The sequence below is a fragment of the Bufo bufo genome, chromosome 8 (assembly GCF_905171765.1).
Source record: "Bufo bufo chromosome 8, aBufBuf1.1, whole genome shotgun sequence".
In the NCBI taxonomy this organism is placed as follows: domain Eukaryota; kingdom Metazoa; phylum Chordata; class Amphibia; order Anura; family Bufonidae; genus Bufo; species Bufo bufo.
The window spans coordinates 38692999-38712622 of NC_053396.1; the positions used below are offsets into that span (position 1 = coordinate 38692999).

General features: G+C 44.1%; 1 protein-coding gene across 3 annotated transcripts in view; it reads right to left on the reverse strand.

Moving 5' to 3' along the window:
* RABGAP1 (RAB GTPase activating protein 1) overlaps window positions 1–19624 on the reverse strand; it is a 194981-nt gene that overhangs the window by 106279 nt on the left and 69078 nt on the right. The window lies entirely within an intron of this gene.

The window sequence follows — 19624 nt, forward strand, 5'->3', positions numbered from 1 at the left end:
GTACTTCCTAGGGATGACACGTCTTGGCCATGTGATGGCTGGCTCGCTATCAGAACTGTGTCTTTGAAAGAGCTGGGCACCGCCTAATGTAATGTGCACAATGTGTTCAGCTGCCCACAGACTTAAAGGGGTTGTCTCACTTCAGCAAATAGCATTTATTATGTAGAGAGTTACTACAAGGCACTTACTAATGTACTGTGATTGTACATATCGCTGGCTGGATTGATTTTTCCATCACATTATACACTGCTCGTTTCCATGGTTACGACCACCCTACAATCCAGCAGCGGTGGCCGTGCTTGTACACTATAGACAAAAGTGCAGAGGCCAGCACTTTTTCCTAAATTGCGCAACCACGACCACCACTGATGAATTACAGGGTGGTCGTAGACATGGAAAAAAGCAGAGTATAATGTGATGGAAATAAAAATAAAAATCAATGAAGCCAGCAAATGAAGCAATATGGATAATAACAATACATTAGTAAGTGCCTTGTATTAACTTTCTCTACATGATAAATGCCACTTGTTGAAGTGAGACAACCCCTTTAGGATGTTGGGAGAACCACCAGCTAGCCCTCCTATGTACATGTAAGTCCAAGCATGCATGTGTTCTGGTAGCTGAGAACAAAAGAATAACACACTAAATAATCCAGCTACCCAATACTCATCTCCCCGAATCCACCATTTGTAGAAATTTGTGACACCTCCACACACATTAAAGGTGGATGTTTTCCACAATCACATTTATAGGTTAGAAACATTTCTCTACACTCCGAATGACACAAATAGACTAGGGCCAACTTCATCAGGAGCCAATTAACGTGCCAGTGCGCTAAATACTGTGGGAGGAAATCAGAACATCAGAGGAAGTCCTTGGGAGCACAGAAAATATGTACAATATGGACTAGAAGAACGCAGACTGATATCAGAGAGCGGTCCTTTCCTTCATTAATCCCACAAACATGGGTCTGGCGTACCAATCCAAAGACAACATAAAAGCAGAAGGGGTGGAGGCAGCGGTGCAGGTCACTGCTACTCCGGATCATACAAGCGCTGAATATTGTGGCTTACACATCTTGCACGAAAGTAACTTCTCCTAATAAGAATTACAACATTAAGAATGGTCTAAATTGACAGGAAACACTAGTCAATTATTCAACCAATTTTCTGGTACAAGTGAATATATATATATATATATATATATATATATATATATACACATATACATATATATATATACACACACACACATATATATATACACACACTGCTCAAAAAAATAAAGGGAACACTTAAACAACACAATGTAACTCCAAGTCAATCACACTTCTGTGAAATCAAACTGTCCACTTAGGAAACAACACTGAGTGACAATCAATTTCGCATGCTGTTGTGAAAATGGGATAGACAACAGGTGGAAATTATAGGCAATTAGCAAGACACCCCCAATAAAGGAGTGGTTCTGCAGGTGGTGACCACAGACACTTATCAGTTCCTATGCTTCCTGGCTGATGTTTTGGTCACTTTTGAATGCTGGCGGTGCTTTCACTCTAGTGGTAGCATTAGACGGAGTCTACAACCCCCACAAGTGGCTCAGGTAGTGCAGCTTATCCAGGATGGCACATCAATGCGAGCTGTGGCAAGAAGGTTTGCTGTGTCTGTCAGCGTAGTGTCCAGAGCATGGAGGCGCTACCAGGAGACAGGCCAGTACATCAGGAGACGTGGAGGAGGCCGTAGGAGGGCAACAACCCAGCAGCAGGACCGCTACCTCCGCCTTTGTGTAAGGAGGAACAGGAGGAGCACTGCCAGAGCCCTGCAAAATGACCTCCAGCAGGCCAAAAATGTGCATGTGTCTGCTCAAACGGTCAGAAACAGACTCCAAGAGGGTGATATGAGGGCCCGATGTCCACAGGTGGGGGTTGTGCTTACAGCCCAACACCGTGCAGGACGTTTGGCATTTGCCAGAGAACACCAAGATTGGCAAATTCGCCACTGGCACCCTGTGCTCTTCACAGATGAAAGCAGGTTCACACTGAGCACATGTGACAGAGTCTGGAGACGCCGTGGAGAATGTTCTGCTGCCTGCAACATCCTCCAGCATGACCGGTTTGGCATTGGGTCAGTAATGGTGTGGGGTGGCATTTCTTTGGAGGGCCGCACAGCCCTCCATGTGCTCGCCAGAGGTAGCCTGACTGCCATTAGGTACCGAGATGAGATCCTCAGACCCCTTGTGAGACCATATGCTGGTGCGGTTGGCCCTGGGTTCCTCCTAATGCAAGACAATGCTAGACCTCATGTGGATGGAGTGTGTCAGCAGTTCCTGCAAGACAAAGGCATTGATGCTATGGACTGGCCCGCCCGTTCCCCAGACCTGAATCCAATTGAGCACATCTGGGACACCATGTCTCTCTCTATCCACCAACGTCACGTTGCACCACAGACTGTCCAGGAGTTGGCAGATGCTTTAGTCCAGGTCTGGGAGGAGATCCCTCAGGAGACCGTCTGCCACCTCATCAGGAGCATGCACAGGCGTTGTAGGGAGGTCATACAGGCACGTGGAGGCAACACACTACTGAGCCTCATTTTGACTTGTTTTAAGGACATTACATCAAAGTTGGATCAGCCTGTAGTGTGTTTTTCCACTTTAATTTTGAGGGTGACTCCAAATCCAGACCTCCATGGGTTGAAAAATTTGATTTCCATTTTTTTATTTTTGTGTGATTTTGTTGTCAGCACATTCAACTATGTAAAGAACAAAGTATTTCAGAAGAATATTTAATTAACTCAGATCTAGGATGTTATTTTTGTGTTCCCTTTATTATTTTGAGCAGTGTATATAAAGACTGTGAAAACCTTACAGTATGTAAAATCATTTTCCATGTGTAGGTTAGCGACTTTCTTGGGTTAAAGAAAAAAAAAAAAAAAGTTGTGCTGTTTTAGTCTGCAGTCTTCATTCAGGCCCCTGCCATTCAGTTTACAGCCTGCTCCTCTAAGGCTCGGTTCACACACACGCTTTGAACTTCGGCAGTCTGTTTCGGCGGAGGAACAGACTGCCGGAATTCACTGTATCCGGACCAGCATACATGCCGGCTTTCAGCTGGACAAAATATACTACACACAGCAATTTTTTGACTGGCTGAAAGCCGGCATATATGCTGGAAAGGAGCTGGATCCCTGCCGGATCACATTACAGTGGCAGGGGACCCGGCAGTGCACGGTGGTACCCAGCTATGCCGGGTATTCCTCTGACGGAACAGACTGACGGAATTCACTGTATCCGGCTTACGTGGCAGGGGACCCGGCAGTGCACGTTGGTACCCAGCTATGCCGGGTATTCCTCTGATGGAACAGACTGCCAGAGTTCACAACACACATGTGAAGAGTGGTCATACACATTAGTCTAAAGTTGTTCAAAATGGATGATTTCAACCAAAACACATCTGTCGGTTGAAATTTAACAACAATCGTTTTAGATGACTGATGGCAAACCATTATCATTTGAAAAGAATACGGCACCTTTTATATTTCCATCCAATAGATCTTTCGTTGAAAGAAAGAACGTTTGTAACTGAAAGATCTTTCTTTGAAAGAAGGTTCCCAGAAAGATCTTTCGTCCATCGCCCAATTTCATTGACATGTATGGCCAGTATGAACAACGGCCGATATGGACTCGTGTGTAAGGCCGTGTCCACGAAATAATCGTTGATCAATGACTGTTTAACCCCTTAGCGACCAGCCTGGTTTTGGCCTTACTGACGAAGCATTTTTCTTCCTTTTTGCATCGTTGCCTTCCAAGAGCCGTATGCGGGACAAGTTGTAGTTTTTAATGGCACCATTGTGGGTAACACATAACTTTCTGAATAACTTTTATAAACTTTTTCTGTGAGGGAGATGTGAAAAACACTAAGTTATAAATTTTACAGCGTTCATTTTTCTGTATAAAGAACATAATATTTTTTTTCTCTGGGTCAGTATGATTACACAGATACCAAATATATATGTTTTTTTTTTTTTTTTACATTTTACACTACTTTTGTGCAATAAACCCCATTATTTAAAAGGAAAAATATATATTTTTTCATTGTCATTGCCAAAACCAATAACCTTTTTATTTTTCTTTCTATGGAGTTGTGTGTGTGTGTGTGTGTGTGTGTGTGTGTGTGTGTGTGTGTGTGTGTGTGGGGGGGGGGGGGGGGGGGGGGGGGGCTTGATATTTGCAGGATAACTTGTAGTTTTCACTGGTATCATCATTTTGGAGTGAGTCTACTTTCACACTCGCGTTTTGGCTTTCCATTTGCAAGATCCGTTCAGGGCTCTCACAAGCGGTCCAAAACGGATCAGTTTGCATTCTAATGCATTCTGAATGGAAAAGGATCCGCTTAGAAAGCATCAGTTTGCCTCCGTTCCATCTCCATTCCACTTTGGAGACGGACACTAAAACGCGTTTTGGTGTCCATCTGACGAAACTGAGCCAAACGGATCCCGTAAGTCAATGGGGACGAATCCGTTTTCTATGACACAATAGAAAACGGATCCGTCCTCCATGGACTTTAAATGGTGTTCAAGACGGATCCATCTTGGCTATGTTAACCCCTTCAACCCCGGGCCTGTTTTCACCTTCCTGCCCAGGCCATTTTTTTGCAAATCTGACATGTGTCACTTTATGTGGTGATAACTTTAAAACGCTTTTACTTATACAGGCCATTCTGAGATTGTTTTCTCGTCACATATCATACTTCATGACAGTGGTAAAAATAAGTAAAAAAAAAATCATTTTTATTCATAAAAAAATACCAAATTTACCATAAATTTAGGAAAGTTAGCAAATTTCTATTTCTCTACTTTTATAATAAATAGTAATACCTTCAAAAATAGTAATTACTTTACATTCTCCATATGTCTACTTCATGTTTGGATCATTTTGAAAATGACATTCTATTTTTTGGGGACATTAGAAGGCTTAGAAGTTTGGAAGCAAATCTTGAAATTTTTCGGAAAATTTTCAAAACACACTTTTTAAAAGGGATTCTGTCACCAGGTTTCACCCCTGTCAGCTAAACATATGCTGATGTTCAGGGCCTCATCAGGATTCCTAATGTGGGCTTCTAAATGTGATCCGTAGCCTTATTTTGCTAAAAAACAGGTTTTACTAACCTGTCACTCAAAGAAATAAGGTGCCCAAGGGGATGTCAAGGGATGCAAGGTGCCGGCCGCACCCACCGCCGTTCGTGCCCAGCGCCGCCTTTCCGGACTTCTGCGCCGCCTCCTAATCCTCTGTGCCGCCTCTCGCTCTCCCTCCCTCCTGTAAGATCTCGCGCGTGCGCACAGGGCTCTGCCTGATGCGCCCGTACGGACTTCTCGATTTGGCTTCTTAAAGCGAAGTGCGCATGCGCCGGCACTTCGCTCAACCCAGGTATGACCTGCACTCTGGCGCCATCCTCTCAGAGCCCTGTGCGCACGCGCGAGATCTTACAGCAGGAGGAGGGGGGAGGGAGAGCGAGAGGCGGCACAGAGGATTAGGAGGCGGTGCAGAAGTCTGGAAAGGCGGCGCTGGGCACGAACGGCGGTGGGTGCGGCCGGCACCTTGCATCCCTTGACATCCCCTTTTTTTTTTAATGTATTTCACTTTAGCACAATAATAGCAGTTTTGAAACAAAAGAAAAGACGTTTTAGTGTCTCCATGTTCTGAGCTATATTTTTTATTTTTTTTTGGGCGGTTGTCTTCTTAGGTAGGGGCTCATTTTTTGCGGGATGAGGTGACGGTTTTATTGATACCATTTTGTGGGAGTCAGTGGGACATACGCCTTTTTGATCACTGTTTTTTTGTGATGTAAGGTGACAAAAATGGCTTTTTTTACACCGTTTTTTTTTTATGGTGTTTATCGAACAGGGTGGATCATGTGATGTATTTATAGAGCCGGTCATTACGGACGCGGTGATACCTAATGTGTGTTTTTTTTTTTCCTGTTTTTTATTATAAAATAAGGGGAAAGGGGTGTTTTTTACTTTATAAATTGTATTACTTTATTAATTTTATGTAAAAAAAAAAAAATCTTTTTTTCTTTATTTATGACATTCACTTTTGGGGGTCTGATCCCCTCTGCAATGCATTACAATACATCTGTATTGTAATGCATTGCAGAGGGGACTCGATGCTATCACTCACCCGACACAAACCCCTTCTATGTCGCGGTCAGCGTGGACCGCTGCATAGAAGGGGTTAATCCGTCGGCATCGGCTTTTACAGAGATGCCAGGGGATACAGCAGGGGCCCGGCTACCACGGACTGCCAGGCCCCTGCAGTGATCGCGCAAACACCGCTCCGATGCCCGCGCGATCACTATGACGTACTATTACGTCAAATTGCGGGAACGCAGTGGTTCCTATGACGTAGTAGTACGTCATAGGTCGGGAAGGGGTTAAAAATAATACAAACGGATCCGTTCTGAACGGATGCAAACGGCTGTATTATCTGAACGGATCCGTCTGTGTAGATCCATGACGGATCCGCACCAAACGAGAGTGTGAAAGTAGCTTAAACTACACTTTTTGATCGCTTGTTATTAAGTGTTTTTGGTGGCAACTAAGAACAAATTAGCAATTCTGTAATTTCTTTTTTATTTTATTTTTTTACGGCGTTCACCGTAGAGGATAATTTACATGGTATTTATGTAGTCCGGGTCGTTATGGACATTTTTGCTATTTTTTTCATTGAAAAGTGTATTTTCAATGGGGAAAAAAAGCTTCTTTTTTTTTTCTTGAATTCTTTTATTTATTTTTTTGTTTTTTTACCACTTAATTGTCCCACAAAGGGACTATAACAGGCAACATTTTGATTGCTTTTAAAATACAATGCACTATCCCTATAGAGCAGTGATGGTGAACCTTTTAGAGACCAAGTGCCCAAACTGCAACCCAAAACCCACTTATTTATTGCGAAGTGCCAACACAGCAATTTAACTTGAATAGCAATCCAGTATATCTTCCATGTACTTTATCATTTAGCTATAATAGCCTGCCTACATTCAATGCGCTGCCTGTTCTGTTCATAGTGCACCCTGTACTGCTGAATGTCAAGAAAAGTCTAAGGCATATTGGTACACCATAGACTTTTTCCAGGGTGCCCACAGAGAGGGCTCCGAGTGCCGCCTCTGGCACCCGTGCCATAGGTTCGCCACCACTGCTATAGAGCATTGCATTTTAATGCCTGTGCTATACTGACATTGACCAGCAGGCTGTGCCAGAGAGGCAGGCTTGGGGCCTACATCAGACCCCAGCCAGCCTTTACACACAATCTCATTTGTGGGGTGCTGATGGGAGACAGTGGAAGTACGCTCCCTCTGTCAGCACTTTATATGCGGCGGGAACCATGGCCCGCAGCATGCAAAGCGTTAAACAACCCAGATCGTCACTCCTGGCAGTCTAGGCTGTTAGAGCAGGACCGTGGCTCTCATGTGAGAGCCTGGTCCACGTGCAGCTCTTAGGCCCGGCTGCCGTGAAAAAGAGGCGGCCCAGCCTAAGGCCCCTTAGTGGCCGCTGTAAAAAGACGTATAAGTGGTCACTAAGGGGTTAACTGCTGTTCAACCAACAACCATCTTCTATCTAATGTGTATGGCCAGACTTTTCTCATATGGTTTTCCCTCCCAGCAATACATGCAGGATGTGAGGTATGTGTGTCCCGGATGGTGCTACTTTCACTAGGTCTCCATCAGCTCAGCTTCATTTATGGACTGGTTTCCCTTTCTACAGCTCATGAGGGATCTCCTCCTCTCCCTTGTCTGGACAATTACTGATACTGAGGAGTACGTGATTCTTCTTTCCCCTGTAGAGTTTGGCTATGCTTTTATTCTACACTTGTACACAGCCTATGTGATTATCCTCTTGCAAACTACCTTGTGTGTGCTTTATCTCCAGCCCAAGTGAGCTGAGAGATGGGAGGGGGAAGACAGAATGAATAGTCATAAACAAAAACACAGTCCTGACAGATTTATGTTAGTTTCTGCAGCAGCTAGGTGAAGGATGTACACACACTCTACAAAAGAAAAACGGAAACGGGCAAATTTTGTATTTCAGAAGAAAATGTACACAAAAAAAATAAAAATGTTTGTAATCTTTAGCAAAATGATTAAACATACCATTTGGCTGAAATCCTTAAAGGGAACCTATCACCTCTACTATGCTACCCTCACTGAGAATTTCTAAATTTTCATTATGTTACCCTAAACATATAAATAACACTTTTAATTTCATTTGCAGACGAATTCAATAAGTATTATGCATTTTTGTACTTCCAGTCATTTATTTATGCAAATTAACATAAAAGAGTCCCATCTTACTTGTGTGACCAGAGAAGAGTCATATTTTCAAGCTCTGACTCATCTCAGGTTAATTTGCATATAAACACACAATAAAAGCACACAGAGCTATGGGGACTGGGTATTGCGGATGTGCTAGCGGCCATCTAGCAACCCATGTCCTCAGCTCTATACCCAAAATCCTGGTGACAGGTTCCCTTTAACATGTTAAAGACCTCTACCTGTCAATGAATGGAAATATTTACAGCCAAAGTCTGAATATCTTTCTTGATCACGTTCTGCTAGCACAGTAGACATTGTTTACCAAATGATGAAGCACGAGATTATGAGATACATGTAACAGATTTTGGGTGGTTACAGACATCTGACTCTCTATACCATACACACATTAGTAGTTTATTGCCTAGAGAACCTATATTGGATACATGAAGAAAAGGTAGACAGAGGAGCTCTGAAGTATAGTACTGAATGAAATCCCATACCAGATCATTAGCTATTGTTCCCCAACAAGTCCTGCACATACAAGAGATGTCGGCATTACCTTGGCACGGACAGGTAATTACAATTAAGCAAAGATATACACAATGCAAAGGACATGAAGCCATCCTGTCCGGGCTATGAAGTACATCTCTTCATAACAATCCGATTGTGCACACGAATCAAACTATTAAATGAATCAAACTGTAGTTTCAGCTTTACGTTTTTGACCCCTTTAAAGTGCATCAGAAAGGAACATAAAAGATGACGTTAGCATATGCAATGACAGCCCAAGCTTTTTGCTTAAAGGTGGATGCATTAATATTTCAGTGCTCTATAACTCATGATTTGTCACAGCAGGAAAGCAGTCAGCAGGCATCAGAACTGCCGCCACGCTGGAAGCCAGGGACATGTTCTTGTCAGAGGGCTTTCTGAATAGCGTATCCTTCAGTTGCGACCAGCACTGGTCAGCGGCTATGGGTTACTGGTGACCCCTTTACAGTGGTAATACCACTCATGTTGAGCTGGGCCTATTCGCTGTGCTATTTCTGTGACATACTACCTTATGTAAATGTGACGCCGTGTTTGACAGACCATATAATGTGACTTATGCTGCAGTGAGACGCCAGGGTTGTCCGCTGCTTTAACCCCCAGGATACTTTAGACAAAAGTGGTTGAACGGCGCTCCTCTTTGGAGATAGGCGGTGCTCAGCGGTAAGAAGGTGCCAACAGTAGTAGTAGAAACCACGGCACTCGCAAAAGATTTTACTGGCCAACGTTTCGGTCCAACACGGACCTTGTTCACGGCCGTTCACTTAGTGTTATGGACATCTCAGGTGGCAGATGGTCCATAATACTAAGGCCATGAACAAGGAAATGAAATAAATAAGAAATGACTACAAAATCTTTTGCGAGTGCCGTGGTTTCTACTACTACTACTACTACCCCCAGGATAGGCCATCACTATGTGATCGGTGGGGGTCCGACACTCCGCACCCCCGGTGATCAGCTGTTCTGCAGTAGCTTCAGCACTGTCTGTTGTACAGTGGTCAAAACTGGAAACTGCAGAGCTGTTCCCATTCACTTCAATGGGAGCAGTGCTGCAGTAACCAGCTCCAGCCACACAATGGACAGACCTGTGCATTTCTGGTTTGACAGTTGGCTACGACAGGTGTGCAGGGTGTTTGAGGAGCTGCACTATAAATTGCTGGCATGTGCCCAGAATTAAGGGGTTAAACGTCAGACTGCAATGCTGGGCCGAGTCAGGGGTCAGAAATGATGATTACACTTACCGGTAATCAGATTTTCTAGACCCCACAACAGCACCACATAGAGAGAGGATCCGCCCCCAGGGACAGGAAACCTGCAGAACAAAAAGGCGGAGCCTCTCGCCAACCTCAGTGGTTTACAGAGCAGGAGAGTGACTCCAAAACTAAATATATATATATATTTTTTACACCCTGTGCAACTTAAATCAAGAACCCAGAAACACCAGGGAGGGAATAAGGAAGGGTGCTGTCGTGGGGTCTGGAAAATCCGATTACCGGTAAGTGTAATCCTCATTTTTTCCCTTCCCCCACGACAGCACCACATAGAGAGATTTACAGGGAAGAAAACCCCTTCCTTTCGGGAGGGGGGACCACCACTTGCAGAAATTTTTACCGTCAGAAGAACATAGGCAGAATTTAGCTGGAGCCGATAGAGACGGTAAGGTAGAAGGAGAAGACCACGTGGCAGCCTACAGGTTTGCTCAATAGAAACATTTAGCTTTCCTCACCAAGAGGTAGACTACGCAAGTAGAAAGTGCTACAGGAGAGATGCAAGTCAGAGGAAAAAAAATTACCTAAGCTATCTGGCAAGTGAACTCTTCGAGGCCGCCTTACCCTTATTTATGCCAGAAAAAAAGGGAACAAAAAGGCTCAGAGGACTTTCCCCAATCCTTAGTTACCTCTAGGTAACATATAAGGCATCTCCAAATGTTCAGACAGTGGCATCTTATTCCTTTTGATCCCTGGGCTTATCAAAAGTGATAGAAAAGTAATCAAAGCTAAGAAATCCCAGAAGGAAGCATAGGGAATCCAAGCTAACTAGAGGTCCGAACTTAAAGAAAAAAGTGGTCGGATCAAAAATCTCCTAGAAAATTTTAATACCGGAAATTATACTTAAATCTAGCCTAATCTTATAAGAGAAATCTCATATAGGTTTCTCATTAAGTGTTTATCAAAATAATCATAACACATTTTAACAAAACATCTTAGAGAAGTACTCATCCTGACAAGGAATGACCAACTGAAGATGACTGCTGAACACCTATTCCTTTAGTGCAGAATATATTGCGAGACAGATGCTTTGAGCTAAGATCCACTGGAGGCCTTGTGTTACATCTACCAGAAGAACTTTAGACATCAAATCTCAAATTTTTCTTGCAATCTGGCATCCGTAGGAGCTCACGGGTCTGCCGCAAGTGGTCCAAAGAGCCCACTGGACCCTTGAGCCTGGGAATTATTTATTGGCGGGAAGTATTTATAGAGTTTGCTGGTGCGCCTTACCTCCTGTAGGCCATCTAGACTAAATGTTCCAGTCCATCTATTACTCCAAACCAGGAGCCATATAGGGTTGTGTTGATATGCCATTCATACTGTAGGCTTCTCACTCCTCATCAAGAGTATAATAGGGCTTTGTTGGAGTGCTATGCCTATTGTAGACTATTAAACTACAAATTGACAACTGAACATAGCCAGAGAACTAGTTCACCCTGCATGCATAGCCACCAAGATAAACCGCCACAAAAACATGGGGGCACCCCAGGCCCTGCTGGTCATTTAGACACCCACTCAGAGACAAGTTAATTTATCCAGACATTGCTGCATGAGCGGTCAACTATTTAGACATGGCAACAGAAAACATCAGCCATGCAAACACGTCCGCCAGGAGCCATCCCCCATGCAGACACAAGCCGTAGAAGCCATCGGCCATTCTGAGCTGTCCACTGATCAACACAACCGCACTAGATAAAATCAGCAGCAGAAGCAGACAGTAGGAGCAGTCATCCCAACAAGCATAAACACAGAAGCAATCAACTCCCTAGGTACATGAGGCCAACCAGGCAAATACTAAAATGTAGCCATCAAGGCAGCCAGCCAGACAGGCAGGCACAGGCTCAAAGGCAGCCAGCCAGACACAGTCTCACAGGCAGCCAGCCTCCCACAGGCATAGTGTCACAGATAGCAAGCCTCTCACAGGCATAGTGTCACAGGCAGCCAGCCAGCCTCTTACAGGTATAGTGTCACAGGCAGCCAGCCTCTCACAGGCATAGTGTCACAGGCAGCCAGCCTCTCACAGGCATAGTGTCACAGGCAGCCAGCCTCTCACAGGCATAGTGTCACAGGCAGCCAGCCTCTCACAGGCATAGTGTCACAGGCAGCCAGCCTCTCACAGGCATAGTGTCACAGGCAGCCAGCCTCTCACAGGCATAGTGTCACAGGCAGCCAGCCTCTCACAGGTATAGTGTCACAGGCAGCCAGCCTCTCACAGGCATAGTGTCACAGGCAGCCAGCCTCTCACAGGCATAGTGTCACAGGCAGCCAGCCTCTCACAGGCATAGTGTCACAGGCAGCCAGCCTCTCACAGGCATAGTGTCACAGGCAGCCAGCCTCTCACAGGCATTCAGTCGACCAGACATCAACTCTACAGGCATTCATAAATGCTACAGGTGTTCAGCCAACTAGTTATATGCTGTAGGTGCAAGCCAACCAAGGTATAATGCAAGACATTCAACCAGGCCCGGGAATGACCCCGAAGGTGTCCATAGTCTTTAAAATTGGGCAAACAGGTACATAACAAAATAGTTGAAAGAAATGCAGCAGAACCTGTTTTTTTTTTTAATCTGATCCGAGACCGGTTATTAGTACTTCTAGAAGAACAGGGTCAGCATAGCTAAGGCAATTCAGGCAGTTAAAAAATGCAGGGACCCAATTCATTGGTGACAACGATTGGCCTATAAGACATTTTTCCAAGTCTCACAAGTCCGCTGTCTTTAAAATTACCTTCATGCCACCTAACATGCCGAAAATCGGCCGGACGGAAACCACTGCACGCAGTGGTTTTCAACCGGCCGGTTCTCAGCATATTTGCTGGATTGTAGCCGGATCTCTGCCGGTGCCAATTATAGTGAATGGGGTCAGACAGAATTTCTGCAGAACCCGATCCAGTAGGCTGTTTCCGGGCGGGACAAACTGCCGGATCTGTCAAATACAGATGTGAGGCCTAAGCGACGTAACGTATATAGCGAGCTATGGCGCCATTATCACAAAAATGCAATCCTTCCTATTTCTTACAGAACATAGCACTCAGCTCTATCTGTACACAGATCTTCTGAGCAGTTCTGGCCTCGTCTACTTGTAGTCAGCAAGAAATTTGCAAGCGTGTATATCTGCATTCTACAAATAATAATATAGATGGGCACCACTTATGGGCTATAATAATACAAGAAACCTCTAGTGACTGTACGCAATTATGAGGAAACCTGCAGGCTACTCTGTAATAAGGTAGGCACTGGTGTTTGCTGATCCACAATTACGTGTATACCTCTGACATGAGGGCCGACAGGCTGCAAAATACCTACGATTAGAGGAGTGGAGGGGTGCAAGTCTGCTACTCAAACTCCCAATTATATATTAACCCTGCTGTGCTTGTGGCTGAATATCGCAGTGGATTGTAAAGAATCATTCTGTACATTATAATCAGGCATGCAGAACGGGATTTGTCAGTCTAGCCTCGAAACTGTACCAAGTGCAAAGGGTCACTGAAGAAACTGGTAGACACTGAAGTCGTCCATTATATTACAAAATAGCATTATGGCTACGATACAGGATCTTATTGTATAGCCCAAAAAAAAAACTTTTTTTTTTTTCTTTTTTTTTTTTTTAAACTAAGAGTGACCTAGATTTGACTCCAGGTGTATCATATAGTTGTAAATGTTCTAGGAATTAAAAGGGTTGTCCAGGGTTAGAAAAACATGGCGGCTTTCTTCTTGAAACACAGCCACATGTGTCCACCGGTTGTGTAGGATATTGCAGCTCTTCAGTGGAGCCTAAGGCCTCAAGAAAACGGACAAACCATATTTTGCGGTCCGCAAATCGCAGATCAGCAAAACACAGATAACCGGCCGTTTGCATTCCGCACTTAACGGAACGAGAGGTCTTGCCCTCAACAGACCAGTCCTATCCTAATCCGTGATATAGACAAGAATAGGTCATGCTTTATCTTTTTTGTAGGGCTGCAGAACAGAGGTACGGATGCGGACAGCACACGCACTGAAGTGAATGGATTCGCAAAAAAATGCGGCTCAGATGCGGATCCAAACAACGTTTGTGTGCATGAGGCCTAAGGCTGGGTTTACTCACGGAGGAATCATTTGGGGCCACATCAGGACATTTTAAATCTATTTATCTTTTCAATAATGGGCAAGGATTTGTTTTTTTTTCGTGGCGGCTGGCTTTGGAGTCTGATGGACAGTGGATCAGGGCGATACTATTTTCACACTGCTGCCGGCACCTGTAAGGATCGCGCGTGCACGATCCCTCACATTAGCCGGCAGCCAGACGCAGAGGGAGGGGGGCGGGCAGACCAGTGGATGAGGGCGATGTTCTCTCACAAGGCTGCCGGCACTGGAAAGGATCGCACATGCACAATCCCTCGCAGCCAAACGCAGAGGAAGGGGGCGGGCACACAAGGCTCTGACATTTCGTGTACAGAGCCAGGCCACTCCATAAGGCATGGATAAGCCTGTACACGAAACATCAGCACAGGGAGCTGGCTGGATGACATTGGGGGTCACGTGACCCACAACGACGCTGAAGAAACCCGATCATATAGATGATAACACTACATTAGAAAAGTATTATGTGGTAAGTTATAAGGCACATTGTAAGAAGTATATGCAACTCGGATAACCCCTTTAATGCGAGGCACATGGTTTTATTACTTTAGTACCTCCATGTGCCGCATATTAATAGTAACAGTGACCCCATCATGTACCTCATATAACGGGCAACATGGGGTTAATGATGGTGTCACTTACTATAATTATATAATTCTATTTGAACATGGAGGTTTAAAATTGATAACATCAGGTGCCTCACATTAATACTAACCTCATCATGTGCCTCCTCACATAAATGGAGAACATATGGTTAATGTGAGGTACATGATGGGGTTACTTACTATTAAGGTGAGGCACATGGAGGTCCAAATTAATAACGCCACGTGCCTCACATTAAGGGTGCATTCATACGATCGTGTTTTGCGGTTCGCAAATTGCGGATCCGAAAAACACGGATGGCGGCGGTCTGCATTTTGCGGGACTCATATGGCCCTCCCTATATAGAACTGCCTATTCTTGTCCGGGACATGCTCTATATTTTTGTGGCCCCCACAGAACGGAACTACGGATGCGGACAGCACACTGTCTTCTGGTCCTTCCCTTCCTGCAAGCTGCACATTGATCTCTAAAAGCAGGCATTAGGGCAAGAAGAAATATACATTACTGTATGATGGCCACAAGACTATTATACTGAGGAGGGGGGCTTCAAAAATTGTTGTCCTGACTCCTTACAGTATGTCTCCTTGTGGCCCTCATACAGTATAACGTCTCCTTGTGGCTGCCCCCATACAGTATAACGTCTCCTTGTAGCTGCCCCCATACAGTATAATGTCTCCTTGTGGCTGCCCCCATACAGTATAACGTCTCCGTGTGGCTGCCCCCATACAGTATAACGTCTCCTTGTTATATACGCGGATGATGTACTTTTGTACAGCTCGAACCCTCATGTTTCCATCCCATCCATATTAAAAGAATTTAAAAAATGTGGGCGCCTTAGTAACTTTAAGATTAACCTCAATAAAAGTGAAATACTGAACATCACATTATCAGAACGCGAGGCCTCACTTATACAGTCCAAATTCTCTTTCAAATGGCAGACCACAAGCATTACATACTTGGGTCTACAAATCCCGGCACAACTCCATCTCCTCTATCCACCTAACTATCTGCCTCTTCAAAATAGAACGGTAACAGATTTGGGGAGGTATTCTCTTAAGACTCTATTGTGGTTTGGTAAAATAAACGTGATTAAAATGGATATACTCCCAAGATTCCTTTACCTTTTCCAAACCATTCCCATTTGCGTACCCGGGAAATTTTTTATTACCCTGACCAAAGCTATGACACGCTTCATATGGGGTTCTAGCAAGTCTAGATTGAGCAATCAGACATGGACTAAAGCCAAACACAGAAGAGGTATGGGCATGCCGGACCTGACACTTTATTATGCATCGGCATTACTCATGCGGATCCTCAATTGGTCAGAAGGATCAGGTGCGAAGCTTTGGGTTCAATTGGAGTTTGATCTCTCTCCCTTGGATCTAAAAACAGCACCCTGGTTAAGGGTTGCAGATAGACCTCAGATGGAGGAGTGGCCCTTTTTAGTGCGACATACCCTCACTCAGTGGGATAGATGGCTCCTAAACTCTCAATTATCTCATAGACCAGGTCCAATGACCTCTTATGGCCAATCCCGCCTTTTCCCCCGGGTGTCAAGTGAATAGATTTCTGAAATGGCTCCAATCCGCGTGTCCGAGAGTTAGGGATGCCATGACGGATTCTAAATTGACTCGGTTTGATGCCTTGGTGCCTTCGGATGTGAGACAAGGGAGTGGTTGGCTCAAATATGCTCAGCTGAAAGCATTTGTTGAAGGATTATTTGCACTCTCCTCATATCTGGCAATGTCAAACTTCGATTCCCTCTTTCTCAAACCCGACACACGACAAAATCTTACTGAAACAATGCAATGATGATCTAGCGCCCCATTTCCAAAAATGGGAAACGGATCTCCGATTGTCCTTCTTACCCGAGGAGGTTGGCAAAATGTGTACATTCTCTCATGTATTGTCCATAGCAACTTCAGCCCAGGAAAAAACTTCAAGATACTTTCTAGATGGTACTACTGTCCATCGACCCTTCATAAAATGTTTCCTTCTACTTCCAATTTATGTTGGAGATGTAAGGCAGATGAAGGTACTTTGTTACATATTTGGTGGGCTTGCCCTATGATCAAAATCTTCTGGGACAAGGTGCTACGGGTCTATAAGAAGTTCTCTGGGAAGGAAGTTGCAAATACCCCCAAAATTACCTTTCTTTCGCTGGTGCCTGGTTCTTTGGTGCAAGTGAAGAAGAATGCGCTAAGATTCTTCTTCACAGCAACCCACATGACGATCCCGAAACTTAGACATTTACTGAGAATGGAAGAACTGATCGCTCTTTTGCATGAACAGGGAGAGAGATTTGAACGAAGGTGGCGTCGTCTTTCTGAATTCCTTAGCTCCTCTGAGTTCTCAGTGGCACTTGATGAGGTTGATGATGCTACACAGCCACGGAACCTTTTCTAATTCTAGATGAGATTTAGTGCTTCAACATCCGAGATTGTTCAATTATACTCCGCCCCCCCCCCCCCCCATCATCTTCCCCTCCCTTCATTTTTCCCCTCTCAGCCTTTCCTCCCCCCTCTCCCCCCCCCCCCCCCCCTCATGTTTGTCAGTTTATGTGTAAACGCTCCGATGTCAAGACAGACCAGGCTGATTTAGAAAAGTGAGTTTATTACTGATTGTAGCTTACAGCAACTTTTTAATGGTCTCGAATGCAGAAGTTTAAGTTATGGGGATCCTAAACGACTTATCTATACATTCTCAAGAGATTGTCTTGCTGTTTGTCATCTTATGAAAATAATAAAAAACTGAGTAAACATAAAATGAATTTCTCTCTGTTCTTTATGCACGGCCAAACAACTGGACAGATCTACACCAAATTTGGCACATAGGTACACTGGGTGCCTGGGACGGTTTTAAACCGGCGCTCAGCTCTCTAGGACGTACCGTTCCTGAGATATTCCAAAAATATATTAGCCAAAAAGAGTGCGCAGTTTCACTTAAATTCTAACTGCCACACACAGTTACATGACCCTTATTATCCAATGGAAACTCGCAGGTCCTTCAGTCTTGACATACACAGTTACACCAGGTTTCCATAACAACTCTGCTTTTCTTCGCTGTTAGAGGTCACTGCTAAGGAGGCGTGGAGGTCACTGTTAAATGGCGAGGTGCTATGGATGTCACATTTTAACCCCTTAAGGACCCGCGCCGTACGGGGCTGGTGGACGTGACTTAAGGACCAGCGCCGTACGGTGGGCTGATCGTGTGGGTGAAGGAGCTGCGCCCCCCGATCAGCAGCAGGGGCCTGGCAGTCTCTGATAGCCTGAGCCCTGCTGTATGCGCCGGCATCGGTGAAAACATAGATGCCGGCGCATTAACCCTCGCACTGCCGCGGCACGTGCAGGATCCTGATGGGTGCGGAGTGGCCATCTGGTCCCCGCGCTGCTGTGACAGCGACCCATTGGCAGGGAAGGCAGCCACGATGCCTAAAGAAGCCCCCTGGATCTCACAGGCAGTAAGGCTGTAAGTGTATTAGGGCTCTTTCACATGAGCGGATGCCGTGTGTGGAAACGGCTGCGTGAAAGAGAGCAAAGCCCCGCTACGGACAGCAGAGATACAGAGCATTAACATGACTGATAATGCTCCGTGCCTCTCTGTGATCTTTTTACTACAAAATCACAGTGAGATGTGTCTGTGCTGTTTTTGTTTCAAAAACGATATGGTGTAAAACAAATAAATAAAAAAAAGTATACATATTAGTTATTGCCTCGTCCTGCTCTATAAAAAATATCACATGACCTAACCCCTCAGTTAAACACCGTAAAAAAAATAAAAAAATAAAAAAAAAGTGTAAAAAAGCCAATTTTTTGTCACCCTACAAACAGTGTAAAAGCAAGCGATCAAAAAGTCATACACACCCCAAATACCAAACAGTCATCTCATCCCGCAAAAAATTAGACCCTACCTAGGACAATCGCCCAAAAAATAAAACCTATGGCTCTCAGAATATGGAGACACTAAAACATGATTTTTTTTTTTGTTTCAAAAATGCTGTTTTGTGTAAAACTTTAATAAATAAAAAAAAGTATACATATTAGGTATCGCCACGTCCGTAAGAACCTGCTGTATAAAAGTATCACATGACCTAACTCCTCAGGTGAACACCGTAAAAATAAAAATAAAAAGTGTGTCAAAAAAAGACACTTCACATTTGTCACCTTACATCACAAAAAGTGTAATACCAAGCAATCAAAAAGTCATATGCACCCTAAAATAGTACCAATCAAACCATCATCTCATACCGAAAAAAAAATTAGCCCTTACATAAGACAAAAAAATAACAAAAAAAATACAGCTTTGGAGACACTATAAAAAAAAAAATTTTTTCCAAAAATGCTTTACTTTTTTTTTTCGTTTTACATAATAGTCATATTTGGTATTGTCGTGTCCGTAACAACCTGCTCTATAAAAATACCACCTGATCTAACCTGTCAGATGAACAATTTGAATAAAAAATAAAATTAAAAAAAACTGTGCCAAAACCGATTTTTTTGTTACCTTGCCTCACAAAAAGTGTAATATAGTGCAACCAAAAATCATATGTACCCTAAAATAGTACCAACAAAACTGCCACCCTATCCCGTAGTTTCCAAAATGGGGTATTTTTTTGGAGTTTCTACTCTAGGGGTGCATCAGGGGGTCTGCAAATGTGACATGGCAACTTAAAAATAACGTGAAATCTGCTTTTCAAAAACCATATGGCATTCCTTACCTTCTACGCAATACCGCGTGCCGTACAACAGTTTACGGCCACATTCGGGGTGTTTCTGTAAACTACAGAA